Source organism: Garra rufa, chromosome 1 (genome assembly GCF_049309525.1).
Source record: "Garra rufa chromosome 1, GarRuf1.0, whole genome shotgun sequence".
In the NCBI taxonomy this organism is placed as follows: domain Eukaryota; kingdom Metazoa; phylum Chordata; class Actinopteri; order Cypriniformes; family Cyprinidae; genus Garra; species Garra rufa.
Window position 1 is genome coordinate 104,639,315 of NC_133361.1, and position 24,661 is coordinate 104,663,975.

General features: G+C 47.0%; 25 non-coding genes across 25 annotated transcripts; 4 read left to right on the forward strand and 21 right to left on the reverse strand.

Annotated features, from left to right (window-relative positions):
• Positions 1-4,625: 4,625 nt before the first annotated feature.
• On the reverse strand, positions 4,626-4,764 carry LOC141286662 (U4 spliceosomal RNA). Its single transcript, XR_012339321.1, has one exon. It is a non-coding gene; the product is annotated as a U4 spliceosomal RNA (small nuclear RNA).
• Positions 4,765-5,346: 582 nt separating this feature from the next.
• trnan-guu (transfer RNA asparagine (anticodon GUU)) lies at positions 5,347-5,420 on the reverse strand. Its single transcript has one exon. It is a non-coding gene; the product is annotated as a tRNA-Asn (tRNA).
• Positions 5,421-5,611: 191 nt separating this feature from the next.
• trnak-cuu (transfer RNA lysine (anticodon CUU)) lies at positions 5,612-5,684 on the reverse strand. The gene has a single exon. It is a non-coding gene; the product is annotated as a tRNA-Lys (tRNA).
• A 1,231-nt stretch (positions 5,685-6,915) lies between these two features.
• Positions 6,916-7,131, reverse strand: LOC141347455 (small nucleolar RNA U3). The gene has a single exon (XR_012357358.1). It is a non-coding gene; the product is annotated as a small nucleolar RNA U3 (small nucleolar RNA).
• A 973-nt stretch (positions 7,132-8,104) lies between these two features.
• On the reverse strand, positions 8,105-8,245 carry LOC141285236 (U4 spliceosomal RNA). Its single transcript, XR_012338572.1, has one exon. It is a non-coding gene; the product is annotated as a U4 spliceosomal RNA (small nuclear RNA).
• A 490-nt stretch (positions 8,246-8,735) lies between these two features.
• trnas-gcu (transfer RNA serine (anticodon GCU)) lies at positions 8,736-8,817 on the forward strand. The gene has a single exon. It is a non-coding gene; the product is annotated as a tRNA-Ser (tRNA).
• A 490-nt stretch (positions 8,818-9,307) lies between these two features.
• Positions 9,308-9,446, reverse strand: LOC141286669 (U4 spliceosomal RNA). Its single transcript, XR_012339322.1, has one exon. It is a non-coding gene; the product is annotated as a U4 spliceosomal RNA (small nuclear RNA).
• Positions 9,447-10,028: 582 nt separating this feature from the next.
• On the reverse strand, positions 10,029-10,102 carry trnan-guu (transfer RNA asparagine (anticodon GUU)). Its single transcript has one exon. It is a non-coding gene; the product is annotated as a tRNA-Asn (tRNA).
• A 1,123-nt stretch (positions 10,103-11,225) lies between these two features.
• Positions 11,226-11,366, reverse strand: LOC141285245 (U4 spliceosomal RNA). Its single transcript, XR_012338573.1, has one exon. It is a non-coding gene; the product is annotated as a U4 spliceosomal RNA (small nuclear RNA).
• A 490-nt stretch (positions 11,367-11,856) lies between these two features.
• On the forward strand, positions 11,857-11,938 carry trnas-gcu (transfer RNA serine (anticodon GCU)). Its single transcript has one exon. It is a non-coding gene; the product is annotated as a tRNA-Ser (tRNA).
• Positions 11,939-12,428: 490 nt separating this feature from the next.
• LOC141286674 (U4 spliceosomal RNA) lies at positions 12,429-12,567 on the reverse strand. The gene has a single exon (XR_012339323.1). It is a non-coding gene; the product is annotated as a U4 spliceosomal RNA (small nuclear RNA).
• Positions 12,568-13,149: 582 nt separating this feature from the next.
• Positions 13,150-13,223, reverse strand: trnan-guu (transfer RNA asparagine (anticodon GUU)). The gene has a single exon. It is a non-coding gene; the product is annotated as a tRNA-Asn (tRNA).
• Positions 13,224-13,414: 191 nt separating this feature from the next.
• Positions 13,415-13,487, reverse strand: trnak-cuu (transfer RNA lysine (anticodon CUU)). The gene has a single exon. It is a non-coding gene; the product is annotated as a tRNA-Lys (tRNA).
• Positions 13,488-14,718: 1,231 nt separating this feature from the next.
• LOC141347463 (small nucleolar RNA U3) lies at positions 14,719-14,934 on the reverse strand. The gene has a single exon (XR_012357360.1). It is a non-coding gene; the product is annotated as a small nucleolar RNA U3 (small nucleolar RNA).
• Positions 14,935-15,907: 973 nt separating this feature from the next.
• Positions 15,908-16,048, reverse strand: LOC141285251 (U4 spliceosomal RNA). The gene has a single exon (XR_012338574.1). It is a non-coding gene; the product is annotated as a U4 spliceosomal RNA (small nuclear RNA).
• Positions 16,049-16,538: 490 nt separating this feature from the next.
• On the forward strand, positions 16,539-16,620 carry trnas-gcu (transfer RNA serine (anticodon GCU)). Its single transcript has one exon. It is a non-coding gene; the product is annotated as a tRNA-Ser (tRNA).
• Positions 16,621-17,110: 490 nt separating this feature from the next.
• LOC141286679 (U4 spliceosomal RNA) lies at positions 17,111-17,249 on the reverse strand. The gene has a single exon (XR_012339324.1). It is a non-coding gene; the product is annotated as a U4 spliceosomal RNA (small nuclear RNA).
• Positions 17,250-17,831: 582 nt separating this feature from the next.
• trnan-guu (transfer RNA asparagine (anticodon GUU)) lies at positions 17,832-17,905 on the reverse strand. Its single transcript has one exon. It is a non-coding gene; the product is annotated as a tRNA-Asn (tRNA).
• Positions 17,906-19,028: 1,123 nt separating this feature from the next.
• On the reverse strand, positions 19,029-19,169 carry LOC141285311 (U4 spliceosomal RNA). Its single transcript, XR_012338582.1, has one exon. It is a non-coding gene; the product is annotated as a U4 spliceosomal RNA (small nuclear RNA).
• Positions 19,170-19,659: 490 nt separating this feature from the next.
• On the forward strand, positions 19,660-19,741 carry trnas-gcu (transfer RNA serine (anticodon GCU)). Its single transcript has one exon. It is a non-coding gene; the product is annotated as a tRNA-Ser (tRNA).
• A 490-nt stretch (positions 19,742-20,231) lies between these two features.
• On the reverse strand, positions 20,232-20,370 carry LOC141286685 (U4 spliceosomal RNA). Its single transcript, XR_012339325.1, has one exon. It is a non-coding gene; the product is annotated as a U4 spliceosomal RNA (small nuclear RNA).
• A 582-nt stretch (positions 20,371-20,952) lies between these two features.
• Positions 20,953-21,026, reverse strand: trnan-guu (transfer RNA asparagine (anticodon GUU)). The gene has a single exon. It is a non-coding gene; the product is annotated as a tRNA-Asn (tRNA).
• Positions 21,027-21,217: 191 nt separating this feature from the next.
• On the reverse strand, positions 21,218-21,290 carry trnak-cuu (transfer RNA lysine (anticodon CUU)). Its single transcript has one exon. It is a non-coding gene; the product is annotated as a tRNA-Lys (tRNA).
• Positions 21,291-22,521: 1,231 nt separating this feature from the next.
• LOC141347469 (small nucleolar RNA U3) lies at positions 22,522-22,737 on the reverse strand. Its single transcript, XR_012357362.1, has one exon. It is a non-coding gene; the product is annotated as a small nucleolar RNA U3 (small nucleolar RNA).
• Positions 22,738-23,710: 973 nt separating this feature from the next.
• LOC141285349 (U4 spliceosomal RNA) lies at positions 23,711-23,851 on the reverse strand. The gene has a single exon (XR_012338589.1). It is a non-coding gene; the product is annotated as a U4 spliceosomal RNA (small nuclear RNA).
• Positions 23,852-24,661: the final 810 nt, after the last annotated feature.

Here is a 24,661-nt window from a genome sequence, read left to right on the forward strand (position 1 = left end):
CTTTGTTTCCTTATGTTTGTTATTCAGATCACCAAAAAGTTGGCTGGTGGCATTGGGGACACGGCTGCATGGATGACCAACATTGGGAATGAGCTTGGCCAGGTTCTGAACAGTGTTCTGACAACAGCTGAAACGCTACCAGAATGCTGGCGAGCCAGAGCCTAAGGTCATCTATGTTGATCGGGATTGCGGCAATCAGTCAGGTGGGATTTTCAAATTACTATTTTGTTACATGTGCATTGCTATATATTTTTCAAAAGTTAATAGTAGTGTAAAAAAATATTTTCTCCCTATTGGTGAGGGTAATTAGTATTATTTTTACTAGTATTATTTTATTTTTACCGTCAATGTAATGTAATTGTAATAAATTACAATGAATGAAAAGTATGTTGAAAAAAACATCAAATGCATACTTCTTTTTGTTTTCATCCTCCACAGGTACACCTGCTGTGCTAAATCTTTTTCGGCCATGGAAGTCTATTGTAAGGCTAGATATCTTCCATTTTATGAGAAGATTCAACTGCGGCCTTACTACAGAGCACCACCCTCTCTATGGTAACTTTTGTTCAAAACTTTCCTCCTGTATCTTTGAATGGGATCAGGAGGATGTGAAAGAACTTAAGGCAGCCAAGAGAGGGCAGTGGAAAAGCAGCCATGGAGGACAGGCTCCAACTGAGGCACAGCTCATGGCCAGCATCAGCCCAGGTGAACTGGCAAAGCACTGTAGGCGGCGGACTCGCAAAGCTGAGGAGATCAGGGCCATGATTTCAGGGCTGCTGGAATCAGTGTGGGAGCTAACGGACACTACAGGGCTTCATCTGGTTAACCCTGACAGCATGCACCATGTCTGGGAAATGCAAAAAAAACACCTCGAGTGTATACAGGACCCTCCACATGTAGATTTGTACACAAAGACGGGGACACTCCAGAAAGGTGGAAAAGTCCTAAACGTGCTTAGATGTGGCAGGGGGTCATCCTCACTGGAGAGTTTTCACCGCCACCAATGTGCCTTTATTCCTGGTAAATTCTGATTGTTAAATTGCAGTATGTTCTGTAGATTTTTAAGCTTTTTTACTACCAGCTACTTGTCTCATTATACTTATTATTATTCTATGTTACTGTTCTATAACTGTGTCATTAAATAGTTATGTCCTGAGTTTAATTTTTTTTTTTTTTAGGATGGAGATGCAATGCCATGCACACACAAATGTACATGTTGGAGGGGGCCTCGAGGTAGAACATGAGCCGGGCTAGAGAAGCTGTATCTGTGGTGGGGGCCTCAACCCTCAGGACATTTGATGTCTGTTTAATGTCTCATTTGAACAACATGAGCCAACGGGTCCTTGGTTGGGCTTTGATGCCAGAATTCACTCCTCCAGGAAAACCCACTGGTAAGATATCTCTCAGGGTTATGCTGAGCATTGGAGTATTCCTCTCTCTCTCTCTCTCTCTCTCTCTCTCTTCTGTGTTAATGTGTGTATGTGTCCTCTCCCCATTAACAATATGTTTAAAATTATTGCAGCGGAGCGCATTGCAGTGGAGTACTTGTTGGCCCAGTCCAACAGAGGCGACCAGTTGATTGCACACCACAATGACATGCCTGTAGTCCCCTCAGAGGAGCCCGAAGATGAAAATGAAATCGACACGACTGTGTGCCATGCAGCTGACCTTAGGGCTGATGACTCTGACCCTCCAGCAGCTGTCGTGGAGGCCCAGGTGACCAGTCAGTTAGGTGACACTGGACCCAAATCTCCTGATGAGGATGTCACTGAGGAAGAGGAGGATGACATTGCAATTTCTAGCACATCAGGCCAGGTAATGTTGCTATCCTGTACTTTTACTTAAGAATGTATCTGGTGCATTGCAAAACACCTATTGTCAACTGTTTGTAAAGTTGAAATATATGCATGTACACTGCAAAATAATTACTACCTTTTTTACCAACACTGTATATATGTATTAGACTGTGGTTGTCTTTTTTCTAAATTTTCAGAGTACAGAGTGTGATTCCAGAGGTGTCTTGGGCTGGGAGGCAGTTGATGCCCTAGCAGGCTACCTGGTTGGCCTAAACCGAACGATCACTGCCTTGTCATCACAAGAGGAGGCCGACATAGTCCAGCTGTACATGGCTCTGCATGCCATGGACAAGGTACCATCAAAATACAGCCAGAAGGTTAAGAAGAAGACTTTGCCAGGACCTTGGAGAGCATCCAGAAAGCGGAGTGGCTCTGCTCCCGGACAGCAGGCAGCAGAGAGGTAATTTGACTATTTGGATTTTCACTAGTTTATTACCTAGTACACTGTCTAGATTATATCATTCTTCTTTTCCATAGACTGTTCATGACTCATGGGCAGGCGGCTCAGGACCCTGAAGTCCACAGGGTCTGTGAATGTGTTTGCCTACGGCTTTTAAAAGAGTTTCAGCAAGCACGGAACAGGCCCAAGGACACAAAAGGAAAAACTCTGCCAATTCCACAATCTATTGTGGTGGTATACAGCCACTTAAAACAGCTGTTAGAGGACAGCAGAGTGGTTCTAGGACAGACCAACCTGGTTCTGGTCCCAATAAACACCACTACTGTCTCTTCGTGGTGAGTCTTTTATGCAATACATTTAAACAATTACAGTATTATATCAAGATTGTACTTATAAAACCTTCCTGAACATGCTTTTTTTTTTAAATTATACTAAGCAAAAACAATGGGCTTTAATCTATTAAAATTGCTAACTTTAAATGAAGAATGTTTCTCTTGCAGGCTACTAAGAAGACAGAAACGTGTGGACAGAGACATGCTGTTGCAGGGTACAGCACTGCCCAAACAATTATATTTAGCAAAGGAGTCACTTCCTGAAGTCCGCGAACTTCCAGCTGCTCCTGCACAGCAAGGGCATGAGGCCATGGTATTTGAGGAGCCAGCAAATCAGGAAGGAGAGGCCTTCATTCGTAAGCGTTTCTCCAACAGGTGCCCACTGGCCACCCCTCCTCCTGGATCTTACTCTGCATTTCCCATATACCCACCAGCACCACACTTTGAATTCCCCCCTGGGTCCTACCCACCCTTTCCCAGCTACCCACCTGGTCTACCAGTGCCTCAGTCTACCCAGTTTATGGCTCCTCCCCAATTTCAGCCCTCCTTCCAATTCCAGCCCCCTCCCCAACTCCAGCCCCCTTCCCAATTCCAGCCCCCTTCCCAGTTCCAGTCCCCTCCCCAATTCCAGCCCCCTCCCCAACTCCAGCCCCCTTCCCAATTCCAGCCCCCTTCCCAATTCCAGCCCCCTTCCCAGTTCCAGTCCCCTTCCCAGTTCCAGTCCCCTCCCCAATTCCAGCCCCCTCCCCAATTCCAGCTGCCTAATAACCTGCCACCACAAACTTGTCCCTCTACTCAGCCCAGGCAGCGCACATGGAGAAGGCAGAAAGCTGCCCAAGAGGATGAGGAACGAGCAGCTAGGGGTGAACCACCACGGAAACGACTAGCAAAGGATATATATCACTATATCTGCAAGCAGTGTGGGCTGACAAAAAATAAGACAACTGGCCACACTCAGCTGAAGGGCAGGTGGTATTGTCCAGCCTCAGGTCTCTCTGTTGCACAGTGGAAGGAGAATGTACAGGGAAGTCTTTGATTTTTTTTTTATTGGTTTTGGACGTTTATATAGTTAGATTTTTATATAGTTGTGTATATGGTTGAGTTTTGAATTTGCTGTGCTGTGAACATTTTGTTTTTAGTTGCTGTTTGCAGTGCTTAATTTGCAGTGTTTGTTAAAAAGAAAGACACAACTCTTGTGGTGTAATAGTAACACAACAATCCTTTGGGTGGGAGATTCCAGGTGCAAGTCCTGGCAAGAGTGTGTAATGTGTTTGTCAGATCAGTATTTTATTTTATTTTTTTATTAGAAAAATTGTTTTTATTAGAAATTGTATAGTCAAAATTAAGTCAAACACTTTACTCAAATCCCTTGTGAGTGTTCATGAAGTTTTCTTTCTTTTTCTTTCTTCCCCCATTTCCCCCTCTCTTTTCCCTTTCTTTCCCCCTTGTAGCAGTCCCTTTTGCCCTGTTTTTGGCCGAGTGGTTAAGGCGATGGACTGCTAATCCATTGTGCTCTGCACGCGTGGGTTCGAATCCCATCCTCGTCGTTCGGCTCCTTTAGCAGTAATCCTCGGTCCTGGGGACCCCACTCTGCGCTTTTTGTGTCTTCCTTATCTGACACACTCAGTTCAGTTCACTGAGTGCTCTACTAATGAGCCGATGGTCTGAATCGGGAGTGTTAAATAAAAGGACCACGGAAAGTGACGGGGTGGTCGAGTGGTTAAGGCGATGCAAGGCTAATCCGTTGTGCTAGGCTCACCTTGGTTTGTGTGGGTTTGAATCCCGTCCTCTTCATTTGATGATTTAGCACCACTGAGAGCCCACCAGAACAGACAGGCCCAACCTGTTTACGATGGGTAGCGGTGAGCTGTGATTGTGCTGTAGTTTAATGATACCTGCAGCGAAGTCTTGAGAGCATATTGACAAAACAACAAATCTTCTGGCTCCGGCACGCTATGATCTGTAGACACCTCTTTGACGAGGACCAACAACCAGCCACTCTAACAAAACGAAGCAAAACTTTGTTTTTCAAGAAGCGTCCAGAGAGACCGGCAAAAACTGAGAAGCTGACTGTATTTCAAATCATCCAGATGGGATATCGGGGAAAGTTTACAACCAGCAATGATCACACCTCAGATAAACCACACAAGCTACAACATTGCCTCTGCGATAGAATACCGGTGACGGTCGTGACCTTTTCTTGCAGCTACGTGGATGTGATCCGACAAGGTGATAGCAAGCTGGATGAGCCCCAGAGACAGATCATCAGTGAAGACCTCTTCACCTAGACGGCCATCGACGCAAGACTGTGAAAACCAGATCCTCTCCAATCTGACACTGTGGCAACATGGAACTTTTGCATCTACATTAAAATTAGTCTGTTTGTTCTTATTCTGAGGTCACCGTAGCCGCCATATCCATTCTGTATTCCGATTAGATGGTCACTGCAGTCCCCCGGATCCAGTCCGTACCAAGAGCAGATGGTGGATCAGCACCTTCAGCCGAATGTCAGCGGATACCATGTCAACTAGATGAGCCCCAGAGACAGATCATCAGTAAAGAATGAATCCACATGCCACAGCAAACTCGAGCTGGTGAAAATGTTCACCAAACACCCGCCGCTGACTTCTTTTAAAAGAAGCCAGCTTATTGAAGGTGCACAGGATAAACGCCCTGAGAAAGCTGTGCCTCGCAACCCTAAGAATGGCATAGGCGCTAGTGGACACCTGACGCGCGTGCAAAACACCGGCATTTCACACGTCCCTGGGTGGGCTCGAACCACCAACCTTTCGGTTAACAGCCGAACGCGCTAACCGATTGCGCCACAGAGACAGACATTGCGCATCTGCTGCCGCGGGATCACGGTTGTAAAAGCAAGGGTTAGGGTTAGGGATTAGAATCGCACGTACTAACAGGCTGTTTTGAAAGATGTTTCCGGAGCTCGCAAAATCCACTTAGCCTGTGCGGAGAATGGGCACGCTGGAGCCCGCCACCCTGTTGGGAAGAAAGAGCGCCAACAGATCCGCCCAACGTGGGGCTCGAACCCACGACCCTGAGATTAAGAGTCTCATGCTCTACCGACTGAGCTAGCCGGGCTGGTCGTGGTCTCCTTCACCGGGTCGGACGCAGTTTTCATCGGCTCCCAAATGACACAGGCGAAACGGAGGCTCTCGCGTTGTGCAAGACTGTCGAGCCGTCCCGTGGGTAGTGCTTAGAGCAGGCTTAGAGTTTTCTTCTGTCAGTTTTGACCCAATCTGTTATTGGGAAGCGCAGTTTGACCCAGCAGTGCGGGCCAACAACATGTTCTGTCTTGCCGCGTGAAGGCGGTTCAATGCTTTGGTCAGCGTATGGTTGAGATGTGATTTTCCACCAATTTGGGGCACCTTTCTTATGGAAATCAAGGATAAATCTATATAAGGATAAGGATAAATCTTCTATATTTCGGTGGTCTTTTGCAAACACTAGATTTATATGTCAGTTCCAACATAACACCGACTGTTACGCAACAGTCCCGGGATCGTTAATAGTTACGCCTCCAACATTTGCATCGCCCAATCATCGGTAACGTCAGTACATCAGTAAAACAAGGCAAGCCACTGAAGGGACACGGTTAGCTTAATGCTAGCGCTAGCCTGTTACATTGCAGTACAAAAGATATCACTTACCACATAAACAGAGAGATGACTGTGCTGATGATGGTGAATGATGGAGAAATAACTGCGCTGATGATGGCGAATGATTTACAGATCCAGAGTATCACCGAGAAGCAGCTGAACTTGTGTGGTAAGAAGCGCTCCCTCTGCATTATAACTTTACACAGAGCACATGGATCACAGTAATGAGACTAAAATGTCTGCGATACAAAACGGCAGATTCAACAAACCACATATTAAAAGCCGCTAGAGCTCCTAATTAAATAAATATTTTTATCAATGTGCCAGCTATAGAGATGAGCAGCTCTGTGAAACAGCCAATCGGAGCAGAGCTCATTAATATTCATGAAGCTTCCAAAAAAGGCAATAACAGAGCATTTCATTCTAGGGACAAATCCTAGGGTTGTAAATGGTCCTGTAAAACCGTTTCTGGAGATTGTTTGCCCTTTCCTATGCCATATACCTTCTATGCAGATATCAAAGAACAAATTAAAATATTCTCTCAATGCATTTTATGGCAACTTTAAGTTGCTAGAACCAGCTGACATCTTATCCTGACATTCTGAATATCAAGGATGGTGACACCCACCAACAAAAATGTAAAAAAAAAAAAAAAAAAATCTCAATCATAACGACTCATAAGATTTTTAATCTGACATTTACATTTTTCAGAGACCACTCTGACCATACTCTCTTCTTCTATGCTGCTTAAATGCCACACAGAACGTTCATCAATGGTGTGGAGCATATGAAATAAACCATTACTCCACACCCGATTCACGCTCAGAAAAGAGTATCAAAGCTCATCATCGTAGTTTGGGAGACACTACACTTTTGAAACACATTTCCTAGTTAGAAACTATAGAAATGATCCCTGAAAGTATAGTCTTGACCTCCATTTTGCAAAACCAGCTTAGGCGAGTTCTGACACTTTGAGTCTCAGAGATGGTTACAACCTAACAACAGAGATGAGAAAAGTTACATTTGAAACATCATTAGAGTCCTAAAATTTTGTTTGTAATTTTAGTTGGATGCAGTTTTCATTGGCCCCCAAATTACACAGGCGAAACTGAGGCTCTCGCGTTGTGCGAGACTGTCAACCCGTCCCGTGGGTAGGGCTTAAAGCAGGCTTAGAGATTTCTTCTGTCAGTTTTGACCCAATCTGTTTTTGGGAAGCGCAGTTTGACCCAGCAGTGCGGGCCAACAACATGTTCTGTTTTGCCGCGTGAAGGCGGTTTAATGCTTTGGACAGCGTATGGTTGAGATGTGATTTTCCACCAATTTGGGGCACCTTTCTTATGGAAATCAAGGATGATTTCATGGGAAATGGCAAACTGGTGTAGCGTTTGGCTAATAAGCTAAAGCTACAAAGGATGTACCGGTGCCCCGTCGTCCGAGCAGAATCCACATTCGGCCGTAATCGGAGGTTACTACTAACGTTGGATTGTGTCTCATAGGGAGTTTGGCGCAGGGCCTCAGTGGAAAACAGGCCCTCGGCGGCTGAAACAAAAGACGAAGAATGCATCCACATGCACATGAATCAGGAATGTTAAATAAAGAAACCCCGCCGGATGACGAGGTGGTCCAGTGGTTAAGGCGGTGGAAGGCTAATACATTGTGCTCGACACGCATTCGAAGCTTTAGCGCCACTGAGAGGCCACCGGACCAGACAGGCCCAACATGTTTACGATGGGTAACGGTGAGCTGTAATTGCGTTGCAGTTTAACGATACTTGTCTTGAGAACATATTGACAAAACAACAAACCTTCTGACTCTGGCGCACTATCATCAGCAGACCGTTTTTTTGGCGAGGAAAAAAAAACCTAAACGAAACAAGGCTATATTTCTCAACAAAACTCTAAGCCTCCAGAGAGACTAGCAAAAACTGCCAAAGATAACTGTATTTCAAGTCATCCTGGCGGGGTATTGGGTAAAGTTTTCAACCAGCAATGATCGCGCCTCGGACAAACCTCATAGGCTACAATATTGCCTCTGCGAAAGAATGCAGGCGACGGTCGTGACCTTTTTCTGCACCTACGTGGATGTGAACCGACAAGGTGGTAGCAAGCTTTAAACTGCCGCACAAACAGTCTCCTGCCACGGGTTGCTGCACCGTGTTTCTACGGAACAGATTAGAGGTGTGTAAAAGACGGCTCATTCACTATTCCCTCTGTGCTCAAAACAGCCAGCTGAAAGCACGGCAGCAGCAGCTGAAAAGGTCCGCAGCATGGCCTATCTCGGTCAGCAAGGGGACGGGGTGGCCGAGTGGTTAAGGCGATGGACTGCTAATCCATTTTGCTCTGTGCAATGGTTGGAATCCATTCTTGTCGTTCGGTTCCTTTAGCACTGGACCTTAATCCGGGTCCTGGGGACCCCATGCTAAACTTTTTGTGTGTCCTCCTTATCTAACACACTCAGTTCAGTTGTTTGAGTTCTCTACTAATGAACTGATGATCTGAATCAGGAGTGCTAAATAAAAAACGTCACGTAAAATGACGAGGTGGCCGAGTGGTTAAGGCGATGGACTGCTAATCCATTGTGCTCTGCACGCGTGGGTTCGAATCCCATCCTCGTCGTTCGGCTCCTTTAGCAGTAATCCTCGGTCCTGGGGACCCCACTCTGCGCTTTTTGTGTCTTCCTTATCTGACACACTCAGTTCAGTTCACTGAGTGCTCTACTAATGAGCCGATGGTCTGAATCGGGAGTGTTAAATAAAAGGACCACGGAAAGTGACGGGGTGGTCGAGTGGTTAAGGCGATGCAAGGCTAATCCGTTGTGCTAGGCTCACCTTGGTTTGTGTGGGTTTGAATCCCGTCCTCTTCATTTGATGATTTAGCACCACTGAGAGCCCACCAGAACAGACAGGCCCAACCTGTTTACGATGGGTAGCGGTGAGCTGTGATTGTGCTGTAGTTTAATGATACCTGCAGCGAAGTCTTGAGAGCATATTGACAAAACAACAAATCTTCTGGCTCCGGCACGCTATGATCTGTAGACACCTCTTTGACGAGGACCAACAACCAGCCACTCTAACAAAACGAAGCAAAACTTTGTTTTTCAAGAAGCGTCCAGAGAGACCGGCAAAAACTGAGAAGCTGACTGTATTTCAAATCATCCAGATGGGATATCGGGGAAAGTTTACAACCAGCAATGATCACACCTCAGATAAACCACACAAGCTACAACATTGCCTCTGCGATAGAATACCGGTGACGGTCGTGACCTTTTCTTGCAGCTACGTGGATGTGATCCGACAAGGTGATAGCAAGCTGGATGAGCCCCAGAGACAGATCATCAGTGAAGACCTCTTCACCTAGACGGCCATCGACGCAAGACTGTGAAAACCAGATCCTCTCCAATCTGACACTGTGGCAACATGGAACTTTTGCATCTACATTAAAATTAGTCTGTTTGTTCTTATTCTGAGGTCACCGTAGCCGCCATATCCATTCTGTATTCCGATTAGATGGTCACTGCAGTCCCCCGGATCCAGTCCGTACCAAGAGCAGATGGTGGATCAGCACCTTCAGCCGAATGTCAGCGGATACCATGTCAACTAGATGAGCCCCAGAGACAGATCATCAGTAAAGAATGAATCCACATGCCACAGCAAACTCGAGCTGGTGAAAATGTTCACCAAACACCCGCCGCTGACTTCTTTTAAAAGAAGCCAGCTTATTGAAGGTGCACAGGATAAACGCCCTGAGAAAGCTGTGCCTCGCAACCCTAAGAATGGCATAGGCGCTAGTGGACACCTGACGCGCGTGCAAAACACCGGCATTTCACACGTCCCTGGGTGGGCTCGAACCACCAACCTTTCGGTTAACAGCCGAACGCGCTAACCGATTGCGCCACAGAGACAGACATTGCGCATCTGCTGCCGCGGGATCACGGTTGTAAAAGCAAGGGTTAGGGTTAGGGATTAGAATCGCACGTACTAACAGGCTGTTTTGAAAGATGTTTCCGGAGCTCGCAAAATCCACTTAGCCTGTGCGGAGAATGGGCACGCTGGAGCCCGCCACCCTGATGGGAAGAAAGAGCGCCAACAGAGCCGCCCAACGTGGGGCTCGAACCCACGACCCTGAGATTAAGAGTCTCATGCTCTACCGACTGAACTAACCGGGCTGGTCGTGGTCTCCTTCACCGGGTCGGACGCAGTTTTCATCGGCTCCCAAATGACACAGGCGAAACGGAGCCTCTCGCGTTGTGCGAGACTGTCAACCCGTCCCGTGGGTAGGGCTTAAAGCAGGCTTAGAGATTTCTTCTGTCAGTTTTGACCCAATCTGTTTTTGGGAAGCGCAGTTTGACCCAGCAGTGCGGGCCAACAACATGTTCTGTTTTGCCGCGTGAAGGCGGTTTAATGCTTTGGACAGCGTATGGTTGAGATGTGATTTTCCACCAATTTGGGGCACCTTTCTTATGGAAATCAAGGATGATTTCATGGGAAATGGCAAACTGGTGTAGCGTTTGGCTAATAAGCTAAAGCTACAAAGGATGTACCGGTGCCCCGTCGTCCGAGCAGAATCCACATTCGGCCGTAATCGGAGGTTACTACTAACGTTGGATTGTGTCTCATAGGGAGTTTGGCGCAGGGCCTCAGTGGAAAACAGGCCCTCGGCGGCTGAAACAAAAGACGAAGAATGCATCCACATGCACATGAATCAGGAATGTTAAATAAAGAAACCCCGCCGGATGACGAGGTGGTCCAGTGGTTAAGGCGGTGGAAGGCTAATACATTGTGCTCGACACGCATTCGAAGCTTTAGCGCCACTGAGAGGCCACCGGACCAGACAGGCCCAACATGTTTACGATGGGTAACGGTGAGCTGTAATTGCGTTGCAGTTTAACGATACTTGTCTTGAGAACATATTGACAAAACAACAAACCTTCTGACTCTGGTGCACTATCACCAGCAGACCGTTTTTTTGGCGAGGAAAAAAAACCCTAAACGAAACAAGGCTATATTTCTCAACAAAACTCTAAGCCTCCAGAGAGACTAGCAAAAACTGCCAAAGATAACTGTATTTCAAGTCATCCTGGCGGGGTATTGGGTAAAGTTTTCAACCAGCAATGATCGCGCCTCGGACAAACCTCATAGGCTACAATATTGCCTCTGCGAAAGAATGCAGGCGACGGTCGTGACCTTTTTCTGCACCTACGTGGATGTGAACCGACAAGGTGGTAGCAAGCTTTAAACTGCCGCACAAACAGTCTCCTGCCACGGGTTGCTGCACCGTGTTTCTACGGAACAGATTAGAGGTGTGTAAAAGACGGCTCATTCACTATTCCCTCTGTGCTCAAAACAGCCAGCTGAAAGCACGGCAGCAGCAGCTGAAAAGGTCCGCAGCATGGCCTATCTCGGTCAGCAAGGGGACGGGGTGGCCGAGTGGTTAAGGCGATGGACTGCTAATCCATTTTGCTCTGTGCAATGGTTGGAATCCATTCTTGTCGTTCGGTTCCTTTAGCACTGGACCTTAATCCGGGTCCTGGGGACCCCATGCTAAACTTTTTGTGTGTCCTCCCTATCTAACACACTCAGTTCAGTTGTTTGAGTTCTCTACTAATGAACTGATGATCTGAATCAGGAGTGCTAAATAAAAAATGTCACGTAAAATGACGAGGTGGCCGAGTGGTTAAGGCGATGGACTGCTAATCCATTGTGCTCTGCACGCGTGGGTTCGAATCCCATCCTCGTCGTTCGGCTCCTTTAGCAGTAATCCTCGGTCCTGGGGACCCCACTCTGCGCTTTTTGTGTCTTCCTTATCTGACACACTCAGTTCAGTTCACTGAGTGCTCTACTAATGAGCCGATGGTCTGAATCGGGAGTGTTAAATAAAAGGACCACGGAAAGTGACGGGGTGGTCGAGTGGTTAAGGCGATGCAAGGCTAATCCGTTGTGCTAGGCTCACCTTGGTTTGTGTGGGTTTGAATCCCGTCCTCTTCATTTGATGATTTATCACCACTGAGAGCCCACCAGAACAGACAGGCCCAACCTGTTTACGATGGGTAGCGGTGAGCTGTGATTGTGCTGTAGTTTAATGATACCTGCAGCGAAGTCTTGAGAGCATATTGACAAAACAACAAATCTTCTGGCTCCGGCACGCTATGATCTGTAGACACCTCTTTGACGAGGACCAACAACCAGCCACTCTAACAAAACGAAGCAAAACTTTGTTTTTCAAGAAGCGTCCAGAGAGACCGGCAAAAACTGAGAAGCTGACTGTATTTCAAATCATCCAGATGGGATATCGGGGAAAGTTTACAACCAGCAATGATCACACCTCAGATAAACCACACAAGCTACAACATTGCCTCTGCGATAGAATACCGGTGACGGTCGTGACCTTTTCTTGCAGCTACGTGGATGTGATCCGACAAGGTGATAGCAAGCTGGATGAGCCCCAGAGACAGATCATCAGTGAAGACCTCTTCACCTAGACGGCCATCGACGCAAGACTGTGAAAACCAGATCCTCTCCAATCTGACACTGTGGCAACATGGAACTTTTGCATCTACATTAAAATTAGTCTGTTTGTTCTTATTCTGAGGTCACCGTAGCCGCCATATCCATTCTGTATTCCGATTAGATGGTCACTGCAGTCCCCCGGATCCAGTCCGTACCAAGAGCAGATGGTGGATCAGCACCTTCAGCCGAATGTCAGCGGATACCATGTCAACTAGATGAGCCCCAGAGACAGATCATCAGTAAAGAATGAATCCACATGCCACAGCAAACTCGAGCTGGTGAAAATGTTCACCAAACACCCGCCGCTGACTTCTTTTAAAAGAAGCCAGCTTATTGAAGGTGCACAGGATAAACGCCCTGAGAAAGCTGTGCCTCGCAACCCTAAGAATGGCATAGGCGCTAGTGGACACCTGACGCGCGTGCAAAACACCGGCATTTCACACGTCCCTGGGTGGGCTCGAACCACCAACCTTTCGGTTAACAGCCGAACGCGCTAACCGATTGCGCCACAGAGACAGACATTGCGCATCTGCTGCCGCGGGATCACGGTTGTAAAAGCAAGGGTTAGGGTTAGGGATTAGAATCGCACGTACTAACAGGCTGTTTTGAAAGATGTTTCCGGAGCTCGCAAAATCCACTTAGCCTGTGCGGAGAATGGGCACGCTGGAGCCCGCCACCCTGTTGGGAAGAAAGAGCGCCAACAGAGCCGCCCAACGTGGGGCTCGAACCCACGACCCTGAGATTAAGAGTCTCATGCTCTACCGACTGAGCTAGCCGGGCTGGTCGTGGTCTCCTTCACCGGGTCGGACGCAGTTTTCATCGGCTCCCAAATGACACAGGCGAAACGGAGGCTCTCGCGTTGTGCAAGACTGTCGAGCCGTCCCGTGGGTAGTGCTTAGAGCAGGCTTAGAGTTTTCTTCTGTCAGTTTTGACCCAATCTGTTATTGGGAAGCGCAGTTTGACCCAGCAGTGCGGGCCAACAACATGTTCTGTCTTGCCGCGTGAAGGCGGTTCAATGCTTTGGTCAGCGTATGGTTGAGATGTGATTTTCCACCAATTTGGGGCACCTTTCTTATGGAAATCAAGGATAAATCTATATAAGGATAAGGATAAATCTTCTATATTTCGGTGGTCTTTTGCAAACACTAGATTTATATGTCAGTTCCAACATAACACCGACTGTTACGCAACAGTCCCGGGATCGTTAATAGTTACGCCTCCAACATTTGCATCGCCCAATCATCGGTAACGTCAGTACATCAGTAAAACAAGGCAAGCCACTGAAGGGACACGGTTAGCTTAATGCTAGCGCTAGCCTGTTACATTGCAGTACAAAAGATATCACTTACCACATAAACAGAGAGATGACTGTGCTGATGATGGTGAATGATGGAGAAATAACTGCGCTGATGATGGCGAATGATTTACAGATCCAGAGTATCACCGAGAAGCAGCTGAACTTGTGTGGTAAGAAGCGCTCCCTCTGCATTATAACTTTACACAGAGCACATGGATCACAGTAATGAGACTAAAATGTCTGCGATACAAAACGGCAGATTCAACAAACCACATATTAAAAGCCGCTAGAGCTCCTAATTAAATAAATATTTTTATCAATGTGCCAGCTATAGAGATGAGCAGCTCTGTGAAACAGCCAATCGGAGCAGAGCTCATTAATATTCATGAAGCTTCCAAAAAAGGCAATAACAGAGCATTTCATTCTAGGGACAAATCCTAGGGTTGTAAATGGTCCTGTAAAACCGTTTCTGGAGATTGTTTGCCCTTTCCTATGCCATATACCTTCTATGCAGATATCAAAGAACAAATTAAAATATTCTCTCAATGCATTTTATGGCAACTTTAAGTTGCTAGAACCAGCTGACATCTTATCCTGACATTCTGAATATCAAGGATGGTGACACCCACCAACAAAAATGTAAAAAAAAAAAAAAAAAAATCTCAATCATAACGACTCATAAGATTTTTAATCTGACATTTACATTTTTCAGAGACCACTCTGACCATACTCTCTTCTTCTATGCTGCTTAAATGCCACACAGAACGTTCATCAATGGTGTGGAGCATATGAAATAAACCATTACTCCACACCCGATTCACGCTCAGAAAAGAGTATCAAAGCTCATCATCGTAGTTTGGGAGACACTACACTTTTGAAACACATTTCCTAGTTAGAAACTATAGAAATGATCCCTGAAAGTATAGTCTTGACCTCCATTTTGCAAAACCAGCTTAGGCGAGTTCTGACACTTTGAGTCTCAGAGATGGTTACAACCTAACAACAGAGATGAGAAAAGTTACATTTGAAACATCATTAGAGTCCTAAAATTTTGTTTGTAATTTTAGTTGGATGCAGTTTTCATTGGCCCCCAAATTACACAGGCGAAACTGAGGCTCTCGCGTTGTGCGAGACTGTCAACCCGTCCCGTGGGTAGGGCTTAAAGCAGGCTTAGAGATTTCTTCTGTCAGTTTTGACCCAATCTGTTTTTGGGAAGCGCAGTTTGACCCAGCAGTGCGGGCCAACAACATGTTCTGTTTTGCCGCGTGAAGGCGGTTTAATGCTTTGGACAGCGTATGGTTGAGATGTGATTTTCCACCAATTTGGGGCACCTTTCTTATGGAAATCAAGGATGATTTCATGGGAAATGGCAAACTGGTGTAGCGTTTGGCTAATAAGCTAAAGCTACAAAGGATGTACCGGTGCCCCGTCGTCCGAGCAGAATCCACATTCGGCCGTAATCGGAGGTTACTACTAATGTTGGATTGTGTCTCATAGGGAGTTTGGCGCAGGGCCTCAGTGGAAAACAGGCCCTCGGCGGCTGAAACAAAAGACGAAGAATGCATCCACATGCACATGAATCAGGAATGTTAAATAAAGAAACCCCGCCGGATGACGAGGTGGTCCAGTGGTTAAGGCGGTGGAAGGCTAATACATTGTGCTCGACACGCATTCGAAGCTTTAGCGCCACTGAGAGGCCACCGGACCAGACAGGCCCAACATGTTTACGATGGGTAACGGTGAGCTGTAATTGCGTTGCAGTTTAACGATACTTGTCTTGAGAACATATTGACAAAACAACAAACCTTCTGACTCTGGCGCACTATCATCAGCAGACCGTTTTTTTGGCGAGGAAAAAAAACCCTAAACGAAACAAGGCTATATTTCTCAACAAAACTCTAAGCCTCCAGAGAGACTAGCAAAAACTGCCAAAGATAACTGTATTTCAAGTCATCCTGGCGGGGTATTGGGTAAAGTTTTCAACCAGCAATGATCGCGCCTCGGACAAACCTCATAGGCTACAATATTGCCTCTGCGAAAGAATGCAGGCGACGGTCGTGACCTTTTTCTGCACCTACGTGGATGTGAACCGACAAGGTGGTAGCAAGCTTTAAACTGCCGCACAAACAGTCTCCTGCCACGGGTTGCTGCACCGTGTTTCTACGGAACAGATTAGAGGTGTGTAAAAGACGGCTCATTCACTATTCCCTCTGTGCTCAAAACAGCCAGCTGAAAGCACGGCAGCAGCAGCTGAAAAGGTCCGCAGCATGGCCTATCTCGGTCAGCAAGGGGACGGGGTGGCCGAGTGGTTAAGGCGATGGACTGCTAATCCATTTTGCTCTGTGCAATGGTTGGAATCCATTCTTGTCGTTCGGTTCCTTTAGCACTGGACCTTAATCCGGGTCCTGGGGACCCCATGCTAAACTTTTTGTGTGTCCTCCTTATCTAACACACTCAGTTCAGTTGTTTGAGTTCTCTACTAATGAACTGATGATCTGAATCAGGAGTGCTAAATAAAAAACGTCACGTAAAATGACGAGGTGGCCGAGTGGTTAAGGCGATGGACTGCTAATCCATTGTGCTCTGCACGCGTGGGTTCGAATCCCATCCTCGTCGTTCGGCTCCTTTAGCAGTAATCCTCGGTCCTGGGGACCCCACTCTGCGCTTTTTGTGTCTTCCTTATCTGACACACTCAGTTCAGTTCACTGAGTGCTCTACTAATGAGCCGATGGTCTGAATCGGGAGTGTTAAATAAAAGGACCACGGAAAGTGACGGGGTGGTCGAGTGGTTAAGGCGATGCAAGGCTAATCCGTTGTGCTAGGCTCACCTTGGTTTGTGTGGGTTTGAATCCCGTCCTCTTCATTTGATGATTTAGCACCACTGAGAGCCCACCAGAACAGACAGGCCCAACCTGTTTACGATGGGTAGCGGTGAGCTGTGATTGTGCTGTAGTTTAATGATACCTGCAGCGAAGTCTTGAGAGCATATTGACAAAACAACAAATCTTCTGGCTCCGGCACGCTATGATCTGTAGACACCTCTTTGACGAGGACCAACAACCAGCCACTCTAACAAAACGAAGCAAAACTTTGTTTTTCAAGAAGCGTCCAGAGAGACCGGCAAAAACTGAGAAGCTGACTGTATTTCAAATCATCCAGATGGGATATCGGGGAAAGTTTACAACCAGCAATGATCACACCTCAGATAAACCACACAAGCTACAACATTGCCTCTGCGATAGAATACCGGTGACGGTCGTGACCTTTTCTTGCAGCTACGTGGATGTGATCCGACAAGGTGATAGCAAGCTGGATGAGCCCCAGAGACAGATCATCAGTGAAGACCTCTTCACCTAGACGGCCATCGACGCAAGACTGTGAAAACCAGATCCTCTCCAATCTGACACTGTGGCAACATGGAACTTTTGCATCTACATTAAAATTAGTCTGTTTGTTCTTATTCTGAGGTCACCGTAGCCGCCATATCCATTCTGTATTCCGATTAGATGGTCACTGCAGTCCCCCGGATCCAGTCCGTACCAAGAGCAGATGGTGGATCAGCACCTTCAGCCGAATGTCAGCGGATACCATGTCAACTAGATGAGCCCCAGAGACAGATCATCAGTAAAGAATGAATCCACATGCCACAGCAAACTCGAGCTGGTGAAAATGTTCACCAAACACCCGCCGCTGACTTCTTTTAAAAGAAGCCAGCTTATTGAAGGTGCACAGGATAAACGCCCTGAGAAAGCTGTGCCTCGCAACCCTAAGAATGGCATAGGCGCTAGTGGACACCTGACGCGCGTGCAAAACACCGGCATTTCACACGTCCCTGGGTGGGCTCGAACCACCAACCTTTCGGTTAACAGCCGAACGCGCTAACCGATTGCGCCACAGAGACAGACATTGCGCATCTGCTGCCGCGGGATCACGGTTGTAAAAGCAAGGGTTAGGGTTAGGGATTAGAATCGCACGTACTAACAGGCTGTTTTGAAAGATGTTTCCGGAGCTCGCAAAATCCACTTAGCCTGTGCGGAGAATGGGCACGCTGGAGCCCGCCACCCTGATGGGAAGAAAGAGCGCCAACAGAGCCGCCCAACGTGGGGCTCGAGCCCACGACCCTGAGATTAAGAGTCTCATGCTCTACCGACTGAACTAACCGGGCTGGTCGTGGTCTCCTTCACCGGGTCGGACGCAGTTTTCATCGGCTCCCAAATGACACAGGCGAAACGGAGCCTCTCGCGTTGTGCGAGACTGTCAACCCGTCCCGTGGGTAGGGCTTAAAGCAGGCTTAGAGATTTCTTCTGTCAGTTTTGACCCAATCTGTTTTTGGGAAGCGCAGTTTGACCCAGCAGTGCGGGCCAACAACATGTTCTGTTTTGCCGCGTGAAGGCGGTTTAATGCTTTGGACAGCGTATGGTTGAGATGTGATTTTCCACCAATTTGGGGCACCTTTCTTATGGAAATCAAGGATGATTTCATGGGAAATGGCAAACTGGTGTAGCGTTTGGCTAATAAGCTAAAGCTACAAAGGATGTACCGGTGCCCCGTCGTCCGAGCAGAATCCACATTCGGCCGTAATCGGAGGTTACTACTAACGTTGGATTGTGTCTCATAGGGAGTTTGGCGCAGGGCCTCAGTGGAAAACAGGCCCTCGGCGGCTGAAACAAAAGACGAAGAATGCATCCACATGCACATGAATCAGGAATGTTAAATAAAGAAACCCCGCCGGATGACGAGGTGGTCCAGTGGTTAAGGCGGTGGAAGGCTAATACATTGTGCTCGACACGCATTCGAAGCTTTAGCGCCACTGAGAGGCCACCGGACCAGACAGGCCCAACATGTTTACGATGGGTAACGGTGAGCTGTAATTGCGTTGCAGTTTAACGATACTTGTCTTGAGAACATATTGACAAAACAACAAACCTTCTGACTCTGGTGCACTATCACCAGCAGACCGTTTTTTTGGCGAGGAAAAAAAACCCTAAACGAAACAAGGCTATATTTCTCAACAAAACTCTAAGCCTCCAGAGAGACTAGCAAAAACTGCCAAAGATAACTGTATTTCAAGTCATCCTGGCAGGGTATTGGGTAAAGTTTTCAACCAGCAATGATCGCGCCTCGGACAAACCTCATAGGCTACAATATTGCCTCTGCGAAAGAATGCAGGCGACGGTCGTGACCTTTTTCTGCACCTACGTGGATGTGAACCGACAAGGTGGTAGCAAGCTTTAAACTGCCGCACAAACAGTCTCCTGCCACGGGTTGCTGCACCGTGTTTCTACGGAACAGATTAGAGGTGTGTAAAAGACGGCTCATTCACTATTCCCTCTGTGCTCAAAACAGCCAGCTGAAAGCACGGCAGCAGCAGCTGAAAAGGTCCGCAGCATGGCCTATCTCGGTCAGCAAGGGGACGGGGTGGCCGAGTGGTTAAGGCGATGGACTGCTAATCCATTTTGCTCTGTGCAATGGTTGGAATCCATTCTTGTCGTTCGGTTCCTTTAGCACTGGACCTTAATCCGGGTCCTGGGGACCCCATGCTAAACTTTTTGTGTGTCCTCCCTATCTAACACACTCAGTTCAGTTGTTTGAGTTCTCTACTAATGAACTGATGATCTGAATCAGGAGTGCTAAATAAAAAATGTCACGTAAAATGACGAGGTGGCCGAGTGGTTAAGGCGATGGACTGCTAATCCATTGTGCTCTGCACGCGTGGGTTCGAATCCCATCCTCGTCGTTCGGCTCCTTTAGCAGTAATCCTCGGTCCTGGGGACCCCACTCTGCGCTTTTTGTGTCTTCCTTATCTGACACACTCAGTTCAGTTCACTGAGTGCTCTACTAATGAGCCGATGGTCTGAATCGGGAGTGTTAAATAAAAGGACCACGGAAAGTGACGGGGTGGTCGAGTGGTTAAGGCGATGCAAGGCTAATCCGTTGTGCTAGGCTCACCTTGGTTTGTGTGGGTTTGAATCCCGTCCTCTTCATTTGATGATTTATCACCACTGAGAGCCCACCAGAACAGACAGGCCCAACCTGTTTACGATGGGTAGCGGTGAGCTGTGATTGTGCTGTAGTTTAATGATACCTGCAGCGAAGTCTTGAGAGCATATTGACAAAACAACAAATCTTCTGGCTCCGGCACGCTATGATCTGTAGACACCTCTTTGACGAGGACCAACAACCAGCCACTCTAACAAAACGAAGCAAAACTTTGTTTTTCAAGAAGCGTCCAGAGAGACCGGCAAAAACTGAGAAGCTGACTGTATTTCAAATCATCCAGATGGGATATCGGGGAAAGTTTACAACCAGCAATGATCACACCTCAGATAAACCACACAAGCTACAACATTGCCTCTGCGATAGAATACCGGTGACGGTCGTGACCTTTTCTTGCAGCTACGTGGATGTGATCCGACAAGGTGATAGCAAGCTGGATGAGCCCCAGAGACAGATCATCAGTGAAGACCTCTTCACCTAGACGGCCATCGACGCAAGACTGTGAAAACCAGATCCTCTCCAATCTGACACTGTGGCAACATGGAACTTTTGCATCTACATTAAAATTAGTCTGTTTGTTCTTATTCTGAGGTCACCGTAGCCGCCATATCCATTCTGTATTCCGATTAGATGGTCACTGCAGTCCCCCGGATCCAGTCCGTACCAAGAGCAGATGGTGGATCAGCACCTTCAGCCGAATGTCAGCGGATACCATGTCAACTAGATGAGCCCCAGAGACAGATCATCAGTAAAGAATGAATCCACATGCCACAGCAAACTCGAGCTGGTGAAAATGTTCACCAAACACCCGCCGCTGACTTCTTTTAAAAGAAGCCAGCTTATTGAAGGTGCACAGGATAAACGCCCTGAGAAAGCTGTGCCTCGCAACCCTAAGAATGGCATAGGCGCTAGTGGACACCTGACGCGCGTGCAAAACACCGGCATTTCACACGTCCCTGGGTGGGCTCGAACCACCAACCTTTCGGTTAACAGCCGAACGCGCTAACCGATTGCGCCACAGAGACAGACATTGCGCATCTGCTGCCGCGGGATCACGGTTGTAAAAGCAAGGGTTAGGGTTAGGGATTAGAATCGCACGTACTAACAGGCTGTTTTGAAAGATGTTTCCGGAGCTCGCAAAATCCACTTAGCCTGTGCGGAGAATGGGCACGCTGGAGCCCGCCACCCTGTTGGGAAGAAAGAGCGCCAACAGAGGCGCCCAACGTGGGGCTCGAACCCACGACCCTGAGATTAAGAGTCTCATGCTCTACCGACTGAGCTAGCCGGGCTGGTCGTGGTCTCCTTCACCGGGTCGGACGCAGTTTTCATCGGCTCCCAAATGACACAGGCGAAACGGAGGCTCTCGCGTTGTGCAAGACTGTCGAGCCGTCCCGTGGGTAGTGCTTAGAGCAGGCTTAGAGTTTTCTTCTGTCAGTTTTGACCCAATCTGTTATTGGGAAGCGCAGTTTGACCCAGCAGTGCGGGCCAACAACATGTTCTGTCTTGCCGCGTGAAGGCGGTTCAATGCTTTGGTCAGCGTATGGTTGAGATGTGATTTTCCACCAATTTGGGGCACCTTTCTTATGGAAATCAAGGATAAATCTATATAAGGATAAGGATAAATCTTCTATATTTCGGTGGTCTTTTGCAAACACTAGATTTATATGTCAGTTCCAACATAACACCGACTGTTACGCAACAGTCCCGGGATCGTTAATAGTTACGCCTCCAACATTTGCATCGCCCAATCATCGGTAACGTCAGTACATCAGTAAAACAAGGCAAGCCACTGAAGGGACACGGTTAGCTTAATGCTAGCGCTAGCCTGTTACATTGCAGTACAAAAGATATCACTTACCACATAAACAGAGAGATGACTGTGCTGATGATGGTGAATGATGGAGAAATAACTGCGCTGATGATGGCGAATGATTTACAGATCCAGAGTATCACCGAGAAGCAGCTGAACTTGTGTGGTAAGAAGCGCTCCCTCTGCATTATTACTTTACACAGAGCACATGGATCACAGTAATGAGACTAAAATGTCTGCGATACAAAACGGCAGATTCAACAAACCACATATTAAAAGCCGCTAGAGCTCCTAATTAAATAAATATTTTTATCAATGTGCCAGCTATAGAGATGAGCAGCTCTGTGAAACAGCCAATCGGAGCAGAGCTCATTAATATTCATGAAGCTTCCAAAAAAGGCAATAACAGAGCATTTCATTCTAGGGACAAATCCTAGGGTTGTAAATGGTCCTGTAAAACCGTTTCTGGAGATTGTTTGCCCTTTCCTATGCCATATACCTTCTATGCAGATATCAAAGAACAAATTAAAATATTCTCTCAATGCATTTTATGGCAACTTTAAGTTGCTAGAACCAGCTGACATCTTATCCTGACATTCTGAATATCAAGGATGGTGACACCCACCAACAAAAATGTAAAAAAAAAAAAAAAAAAATCTCAATCATAACGACTCATAAGATTTTTAATCTGATATTTACATTTTTCAGAGACCACTCTGACCATACTCTCTTCTTCTATGCTGCTTAAATGCCACACAGAACGTTCATCAATGGTGTGGAGCATATGAAATAAACCATTACTCCACACCCGATTCACGCTCAGAAAAGAGTATCAAAGCTCATCATCGTAGTTTGGGAGACACTACACTTTTGAAACACATTTCCTAGTTAGAAACTATAGAAATGATCCCTGAAAGTATAGTCTTGACCTCCATTTTGCAAAACCAGCTTAGGCGAGTTCTGACACTTTGAGTCTCAGAGATGGTTACAACCTAACAACAGAGATGAGAAAAGTTACATTTGAAACATCATTAGAGTCCTAAAATTTTGTTTGTAATTTTAGTTGGATGCAGTTTTCATTGGCCCCCAAATTACACAGGCGAAACTGAGGCTCTCGCGTTGTGCGAGACTGTCAACCCGTCCCGTGGGTAGGGCTTAAAGCAGGCTTAGAGATTTCTTCTGTCAGTTTTGACCCAATCTGTTTTTGGGAAGCGCAGTTTGACCCAGCAGTGCGGGCCAACAACATGTTCTGTTTTGCCGCGTGAAGGCGGTTTAATGCTTTGGACAGCGTATGGTTGAGATGTGATTTTCCACCAATTTGGGGCACCTTTCTTATGGAAATCAAGGATGATTTCATGGGAAATGGCAAACTGGTGTAGCGTTTGGCTAATAAGCTAAAGCTACAAAGGATGTACCGGTGCCCCGTCGTCCGAGCAGAATCCACATTCGGCCGTAATCGGAGGTTACTACTAACGTTGGATTGTGTCTCATAGGGAGTTTGGCGCAGGGCCTCAGTGGAAAACAGGCCCTCGGCGGCTGAAACAAAAGACGAAGAATGCATCCACATGCACATGAATCAGGAATGTTAAATAAAGAAACCCCGCCGGATGACGAGGTGGTCCAGTGGTTAAGGCGGTGGAAGGCTAATACATTGTGCTCGACACGCATTCGAAGCTTTAGCGCCACTGAGAGGCCACCGGACCAGACAGGCCCAACATGTTTACGATGGGTAACGGTGAGCTGTAATTGCGTTGCAGTTTAACGATACTTGTCTTGAGAACATATTGACAAAACAACAAACCTTCTGACTCTGGCGCACTATCATCAGCAGACCGTTTTTTTGGCGAGGAAAAAAAACCCTAAACGAAACAAGGCTATATTTCTCAACAAAACTCTAAGCCTCCAGAGAGACTAGCAAAAACTGCCAAAGATAACTGTATTTCAAGTCATCCTGGCGGGGTACTGGGTAAAGTTTTCAACCAGCAATGATCGCGCCTCGGACAAACCTCATAGACTACAATATTGCCTCTGCGAAAGAATGCAGGCGACGGTCGTGACCTTTTTCTGCACCTACGTGGATGTGAACCGACAAGGTGGTAGCAAGCTTTAAACTGCCGCACAAACAGTCTCCTGCCACGGGTTGCTGCACCGTGTTTCTACGGAACAGATTAGAGGTGTGTAAAAGACGGCTCATTCACTATTCCCTCTGTGCTCAAAACAGCCAGCTGAAAGCACGGCAGCAGCAGCTGAAAAGGTCCGCAGCATGGCCTATCTCGGTCAGCAAGGGGACGGGGTGGCCGAGTGGTTAAGGCGATGGACTGCTAATCCATTTTGCTCTGTGCAATGGTTGGAATCCATTCTTGTCGTTCGGTTCCTTTAGCACTGGACCTTAATCCGGGTCCTGGGGACCCCATGCTAAACTTTTTGTGTGTCCTCCTTATCTAACACACTCAGTTCAGTTGTTTGAGTTCTCTACTAATGAACTGATGATCTGAATCAGGAGTGCTAAATAAAAAATGTCACGTAAAATGACGAGGTGGCCGTACGTTCCAGTGATCAGCCGGCCTAACTATTCCTAAACATTTGTTACAAGTCCTAAAACATTCGGAACAAGTCCTAACACAAGTCCTAACAATCCTAACACAAGTCCTAACATTCCTAACAATCACTGGTCTAAGTCCTAACAGTTCCGAACATCGCTCAGCGGCCATTGGCCGAACGGGGCAAAAAAGCCATTGGTCGAAACATTGTCATGTGACTAAATCTATAAAATGTTCAAGTGGCAAAACGCACTTGTCGTTGTACACTGACCTTCATCACAGCGTGACGCGAGACAGTTTTAATTAATTC